Source organism: Odontomachus brunneus, unplaced genomic scaffold, assembly GCF_010583005.1.
Source record: "Odontomachus brunneus isolate Ranch 3 - 2012 unplaced genomic scaffold, Obru_v1 Obru_scaffold_143, whole genome shotgun sequence".
NCBI classification, from domain to species: domain Eukaryota; kingdom Metazoa; phylum Arthropoda; class Insecta; order Hymenoptera; family Formicidae; genus Odontomachus; species Odontomachus brunneus.
Window position 1 is genome coordinate 388493 of NW_022639593.1, and position 8183 is coordinate 396675.

Sequence of the window (8183 nt, forward strand, 5' to 3'; positions counted from 1 at the left end):
TGATCACAGATTTTTAAATATTAAAGAAAATTGTTACATATATGATTGTATATCATAATGCATAAATTTTCTTTAATTAATATCTAAAAATCTATATCGTAATTTACAAAATGGTAGACTTTTTATTCAGTTTGATTTAATGTATATAAGTATACAATGGCAGACGGCGTCACTGCAGCTCATTTACCATATTACAGGTGATCATTTACCAATCTGTTTTAATTAATATCTCGACTATTATTGGGAATATCGCAAAAACAGCACAGGACTTTTATGCTCATCTCAATCCGTTCTACATTCTCACCAAGGGATATCATGGAAGTTCGGGATACCCTGTGTGTGTATGTATGTGTGTGTAAGACTAAATATATAAGACTAAATATTTTATATAATATAAATATTTTATGTAATATTTATAGTAAACAAAAAATAAATATTTGCAATAATATTTCATGTGTGTATGTATGTATGTATGTATGTATGTATGCACGTATGTATGTATGTATATTTCTATAAATATTATACATGAAAAATAAATGTAATTATTTATAATCATTAAATTAATGAGGAAATAAGAAAATTTAAATTTAAATGTGCACTAAAAAAATTCTTTAAATTAAAGAAATATATTTTGTTAGATATAATTTCTTAACTGAAAACAATATTTTTTAAATTTGTAAAATTAGCTGTAAAATTATAAATTTCTAGATAAAAAAATTATTGCTTTGATTTAAAATATCTATATATAAGAATAAGCAAATGATCTTCTTATAAAAAGAAAATTAGTTTTTCAAAATGTAAAAATTGTGTTTGAATAAATATTTGCTTGTTTTAATAGTAAATAAAATACAAGTAAATCATTTTATAAATATAAATAAATTATTTTCTAATAAATTTAATTATCTTCTAATTAAAAATATCTTTTTGTATTTAAAATTAAGTTTTTTTTATAATCAGTAAACAATTTATTTAAATTTACAAAATAATTTATTTGTATTTATATTTTTACTTACTTTTAAAATAAGTAAATATATTTTAAATATATTTTTTATATACTTTTTAAATATTTTTTTACACGTAAAAGCATATATTTTCTTCTTTTAAATAAATCATTTGTTTTCATACATGGATATACTATATGTACAATACAAAGCGTTTTTCAGTCAAAGTAACAGTGGTGCAGTAGGTAAAGTAAACGGCTTAAGAACCAGAGGTCCTAGGTTTAAATATCAGCAATGGTAAGCAAATTTTCGAAGTACAATTTAAATTGAATTAAGTAGCGTGTGAAACAATAAAGTGGAAAATTTAAGAAAAATTTAGAAAAAAAGAAAAGAAAATATATATAAATATTTTTTTTACTGTCTGGGCAGTGTCGGACGAATACTGGCATGCCAACATTGGGTCGATGTCGGTATTGGATCGACTCTGATGTTAGCGTTGGGCCCTTTTTATCATTTGGACCTTGCGCTGACGTCGATGCTACGTTATAGTCAGCGTCGCACCGAGTATCGAAAATTGGCGGCCGACATTGCCGGTGCGCCACCGGCCCAATTCTAAGATCGTACACGGATATTTTTTCGCAACTTGGGTATATCATAGCTCAAAAACTATTCTACCAATTGTGTTACGCTTATGCGTGCATGTACATAATTACTTTTGCAATAGGATGAACCTAAATGTTATTTATATTTATTTATTTAAACAACATTTCTCAAACAATTAAGATAAAAATTTTCCGTAAAATTAGAACCTTTTCTTTCGAAGTCGTTTATTTTCACTAAATTTCCACTTTTTTAAAACAAGTTTAGATTTATTCCACGTTTTTATTAAAAAAAACGTCTTTTAAGATTTTTGTTGCAGAATTAAAATTGAGACCGCTAGAATGTACGCAAGTTTACTTCGTCAAAAACGAGGCCTCCGACATCGACCTCCATTAACCATCAAAATATCCATTACTATTGTTTAAACAAAATATTTTCTAGTTCTTTGAGTGTGCATTGAAATATACTAAAAGTTTCAAAAAGATTCATCAAATAGTTTTTTTTGTTTTTATTCCCTAAAGAGTACCTATTTTTCGGCTCATTTACATGAAGTTCTCCCCTTAATTATATCCCACTTAATTAATTTAATCGATATCGTCTTTAGAAAAAAATGTTTACCATATTGATGTTTACCATATGGAATTTGAAAATCGGAATTCTAGATCTTCACTCATTTATCTTACACTACATCAATGCTATGTAATTAATAGATATATTTCATGTTACCAAAGTTTTAAGATAGTGAATGTTATGTAGGAAAATTAATATCTATAATAGATTAATTTTTTAAAAGGGTCTGTAATGTAACCAAAACATTTAATATATAATTTAGATTTTTATGAACAATAAAATAATTTATGCACTAATATCAGTGATTCGTCGATATCAGTGCGTAATTCCATTTTGTAAAATTTTTAATAATTTCACCAACATTCTTTTAGTACTATTTTGTCAGTAATTTTTCTTTGATTAATCTTTGAAAATAATGCAATAAATATTTAATAATGTATTTATACGTTATTAAATAATTCGTTTCAATTTAATAATGTATTGTAGAAACATTTATCTTATACTACATCTTAGTAGATATCTCTAATTTAATAATGTAATGTATTGTATTTATATTTCATTAAATAATTCGTTAGTTTTCAGTTAATCTATTTTATATCGATAAATGTTTCATATAATATCTATAAGAGATCCTACATACTTGTCCGAAAGAACTCTAGATTATACTATATTGGGTTGGCCAATAAGTTTGTGCGGTTTTTTTACTTATAAATGATCAATGATTATTTTTATAGAAGGTAATAACTTTAATTAATTATGTATTGGCCGTTGTTACCTACTATCTTTTGCCATCTTTTGGGCAGTCATAATTTTCATAATTCATTTTCATAATTCTTCGTTCAAAGAACTTCCTGTCTTTCTCGGCAAAAATCTGTTCCAAGTGTCATTTGACAGCTTTCTAAAAAACGAAGTGCTTTCCATTCAAGGAATTCTGAAGGGAGCGAAACAGATGGTAATCTGAAAGTGCAATGTCTGGAGAATACGGAGGATGCGGTAAGACCCACTATAGCGTCAATAATTTTTTCCGAGTTTGTAGAGATGTGTGCGGCCTATCGTTGTCATGAAAGACGACGTCTCTACGATTCAGCAATTCTGAACGCTTCTCATGGATCGCTGCACTCAATTTATCTAACTGACTATAGTACACATCTGAATTGATTGTTCTGTTCTTCGGAAGTAGCTCGTAGAATACAACACCCTTCCAATTCCACCAAATTGAGAGCATGATCTTGCTCGGGTGAAACCCTGCCTTCGAAGTGGTTTGTGGCGGTTCGCTGCGCTACCCCCACGATCTTTTGCGCTTGATGTTATTATAGACGATCCATTTTTTGTCACCAGTTACATATACTTCAGAAATGGATCGCTTTTCTCACGTTTTCCGAGTGAATCGCTAATGGAAATGCGTTGTATTAAATGAGCTTCGTTCAGTTTGTGCGCAACCCAAACATCGAATCGGCTAACATAATTAAGTTAATGCAAATGGTTTTCCACGCTCGATTTCGATATTTGGAGAACGTCTGCAATCTCCCGCATTGTGTAGTGTGGATTGGTGTCGATTACCGCCTTCAATTTGTCGCTGTCGATCTCATTTGGTCGGTCTAAGTGTGGTTTGTCTTTAACGGAGAAATCTCCGCAACGAAATCTCGCAAACCACTTTTGGCACACGCGTTGTTTCACGGCATCCTCACCATATATTGCACAAATCTTTTTACAGGTTTGTGCTACGTTTTTGCCTTTTTTTAAATAAAATAGCATAATATGCCGATAATGCTCGTTCTGGTTATCCATTTTCAGATGATGCAAAACACACACACAAGATACACACGCAATCTTTACGTATATTTTTTAAGTGCACGTTGAAATATCATCTGTCAATGACTATATGCTTTCAAGACTTTCGACTGAAGATAAAGCTTAGCAGAGCGCCTTGAAGCCATCTATCGAAAAAAACCGCACGGACTTATTGACCAACCCAATATGATAGATTTCTAATGGACATTCATGTTTATGATACAGATGTTATATGGATATCTATCACGGATATAATATAGACGTCCATTAGATATCCATCATGGAGATATATGTTATATGGATATTATATTCTTTGTTAATATATGATATTATTATTTTTAGTAAAGGGAACTAAAAGATAATGACAAAAATCAAAATTTTTGTACACTTGTATCTTATGTATTTACAAAGATGTATACAAAGTTTTATTAGTGGTTGAGAGATAAGTTAAATGTATGTATTGTGGTTCAGTTTAGAAGTCAAGAATAATATAAGAAGTTAGAATAATGTAAGAAGTCAGAAATAATATAAAAGAAACTGAATAAACAATACAAATATCATATAACTATACAAATATCATACTAAAATAAAAAAATATATATGTTGTTATTCGTATACGTACGCGAAAAATAGAAATATAGGCATATTTCTAATTTTCAATGACTTTTTGCAGCGACTGTACGGGTCAGACGCCTTTAAAAAGTTGGGAGATGGAAATCGTCGTTTGGTTTCATGACCTTTCAATTTTGAAATCTTCATGCGCACGTTATATATCACATTACGTCACTCACATCTCTCTCCTACGCTTTTACATAATACATTGAATATAAATAGGCTACATATAACGAATGTAGTTGCACTGTTGCATTCGGAATATAATCGTCCGTTCTAGAAAGTATTAATTATGTAATTATAGCCATTCGGTTATGTAATGTTAATGCTTATAGTTATCATTATCTAGCACAGTTTATTTGCGTTGGACAAAACGATATTGATTCTCTGTGGAAAATTAATGTACTTCGTAAATTACTAGAAATATTACACTGCAACATTATTAATATATACTTTATGAATTATACAGTGCACGATATAATGCGAAAATAAGGTAAAAACGTTTAGGCGAAAGGAGTATCGTAAATCTGGTTCTCTTATAGAGAGATCTAGTTCGCAGAACAAGTGTCTTTACGACACAGCATTCTTGTTCGTGTAACTTTTTTTACTTTATCGGCATACTAGTTAGAGAACGGGATCCTCCTACGTATAAATACAATGCAATACGGTATGCAACGCATCAATGCAACCCGGAATTAAAGTAAAGAAATGCTGTGTCATTTATCCTGTCTTATTGAGTCCTCGGTTTATGATTTACCGTTGCCCAGAGAGAACACTTTGTTATCATATTCTATTCTTCCTTGATTATAGTCATTCCGAAAGTATCAGTGTCAGGTGCTTTTCTCAAGATACTTAGATGACATTTTTTCCTTTAAGATAATTGGCCAGTAACGTCATTTCTTAGGAACAGTTTTAAATTTTACTTGTATCTTAATGGAAATATTATCTGTATACCTGTACAGTTAGAAAGTGACTGTGCAAGAGCTGAGATATTTTTAATTAAAAATGATATTTTTTTATACACGTTCCTTGAGATTGGAGTAGAGTTCTATTTTTAATTTTATTTTTTAATTTTATTTTTCTAACTATATTTAAGATTTTAATAAAAAAACTACTATGATATTAAAAACTAATATACAGACATTATGTAAAAATTCTAGAACAATTTACCGTTTTGTTGAAAAAATATAGGGTTAAAAATTAGTACCTGATCTATGGAGAGAGATAAATATTGGAGTGTTATAAATATATTCATTTTTTATACATCGGACTTCTTAAAGTAATTAGTTGGCTCGTGAAAAAAAGACTTTTTTGAAAAAATTAGAAAAAGATCGTTAAAAACTTTCTATTTTATTCAAAAACTAAAATAGAAATCTTAATGCAACGAAGCATGCTTGTTAACTGCTCAACTAACAAAGCTATAAATGAACAAGAATGCTGTGTCGTAAAGACACTTGTTCTACGAACTAGATCTCTCTGCAAGAGAACCAGATTTACGATACTCTTTTCGTATAAATGTTTTCATGCCTCATTTGTATATATTCTCTAGAAAGATAAGTTACAAAAACAAAGGTGACTTTAAAATCTTCGAAGCTGCTCCTCCTAAAAAGAAGTGTAATCATAATAATAATTATTTTGCTTATAAATATTGTAGAATACCTTAGACAATCTGAAAATCACCTTTATTTTTTAAGGATAAATTTTAGAGGTATTCAAGGTAGCAATAGTTATTGATTCATATTGACAAATATATATATATATATATATATATATAAATATATACATATATATGTATATATATAATACATTTTGTTTTAAATCATTTTTACGATAAATAGTAATAACATATAATCATAAGTGAACTTGCTTTATAAAAGCCACAGCCAATTTTACAATAAGACTTATTTATTTAATGTAATTATTCTCACATACATCTAAAAATTAAACATTTCGAACATCTGGTAGCATTTTTTAATGATAATAACAATGATATATATGACAATATAGTTATGTGATACAAATGTATTTTGCCATATAATTTGTCGTGGCTCTTTCAATTAATTATGTCGTTGTTAATAAAAATAACTATTTTGTTGTTTTATTTAATTAAATAATGTACAATTATATTGTTAATTCAACAGCCTGAGTTATTTAATTTCTCTTTTTAATAAATTTATGAGAGGTTCTCTCTTGATGCCCTCATTTTGAAAATCTATCATCGCATGGATAAACTATTTTAAAACTCTCGACAAAAGAAAAGCAAGACGCTTGCGTGCGCTGCATTGCGCCTTGCGAGCTAAACTTGAATTTTCGCAACAGAATAACTGGACATTCTCGCACCGGAAACGAGCGATGCGTAAAGTTGCGAGCGTACGCCGACGTTACCTCCGCTCACCCTGGATTCTGCGATGCAACTGCGTGAGAGATCTATGAGGGCGAAGTGACGCGTTCAACGAGCGCGACTGCTTTTCCGCTGTTACGCGCTATTGTCCATCAGTTGCAGTGAAGGCCAACGAACTCCGTAAAGCCATCGAGACCTTTCTCCCGTGAGTCAAGGTACTTTTGCCCTACTTTATAAGACCATAACTTCTGATCTGATAGTATTCCCTTTTCTTTTTTCGTCGTCGATTGCGACATCCATTCCGACATTCTCCACAAAGCTTCTGCTTTTGCGTCTTCTTAGTATAACATTGATCGCGCTATCAATGCGGTGGACATGCATTGTCACAAAGAAATTCGAAGGGTGAAACTATTTTTTGAAATGTCATAACAAAAGTGAAAAAAGTACAAATTTACAAAAAAAAACAAAACTCGTGTGCTTTGAAAAAGTAGATTTTTCAAAAATAAACTATGCTCACAAAAATAGATGTGATATCAATGAAAAGCATAAGCAAGTTTTTGATCATATATGTGATGTCTTTTTTATGTCTTTTTTCTTTCTGATAGATAAATAGAGGAAAACCAGTAGTTGGCACCCTGCTTATATTTGGCACTCTTGCTCGGATTTTATCAAACATTTAGCGGCAGTGGCTATTGTCTGACATCTGAAGACAGAGTAACGACGCGAGCGATGCGGAGACAATTGTTTTTCGATGTATCATCAACGTGTCGTACGCGTGTCGTTAAGAAACAGTCGACCTCAATCATTATCGATGAGAGCTCGTCCCACGGCATTGCATGCACTGATTCGCCAATTTTTTCATTAATATCTCGAAATTTTATGTGATTATTTGGAAAATGGCAGAACAATTTTTTAAATACACATATCTATGTATTTTGTGCATCTAATCTAATAGTTTATAATAGTTTCATTTGTAATTTGTGTATCGATTTGTGATATTCGAAAAATGTGTGCGTGTGTGTTTACTTATTATTTTTATTAATAAATTTGTATGTATCTTTTTATTTTCATGTGATGACGTTATATGCACGGAAAAAAATAATTCTATTGGTGCAACCGAATTTTCGGTTGCTCAGGGATCAGATGAAAACTCGGCTGTAGGAACAGAAAAATTCCTTTATGAGGCTTCTGTGTAGTCAATTGTTCTCAGTTGCCTCAACCGAGTGCACCTAATATCGTTGAATGTTCAGACGAATATTTTCGGTTGCCACAACAGAAATATTAGTTTTCATAACAGAGATATCACTTCTGATCACCTAATTTTCAGT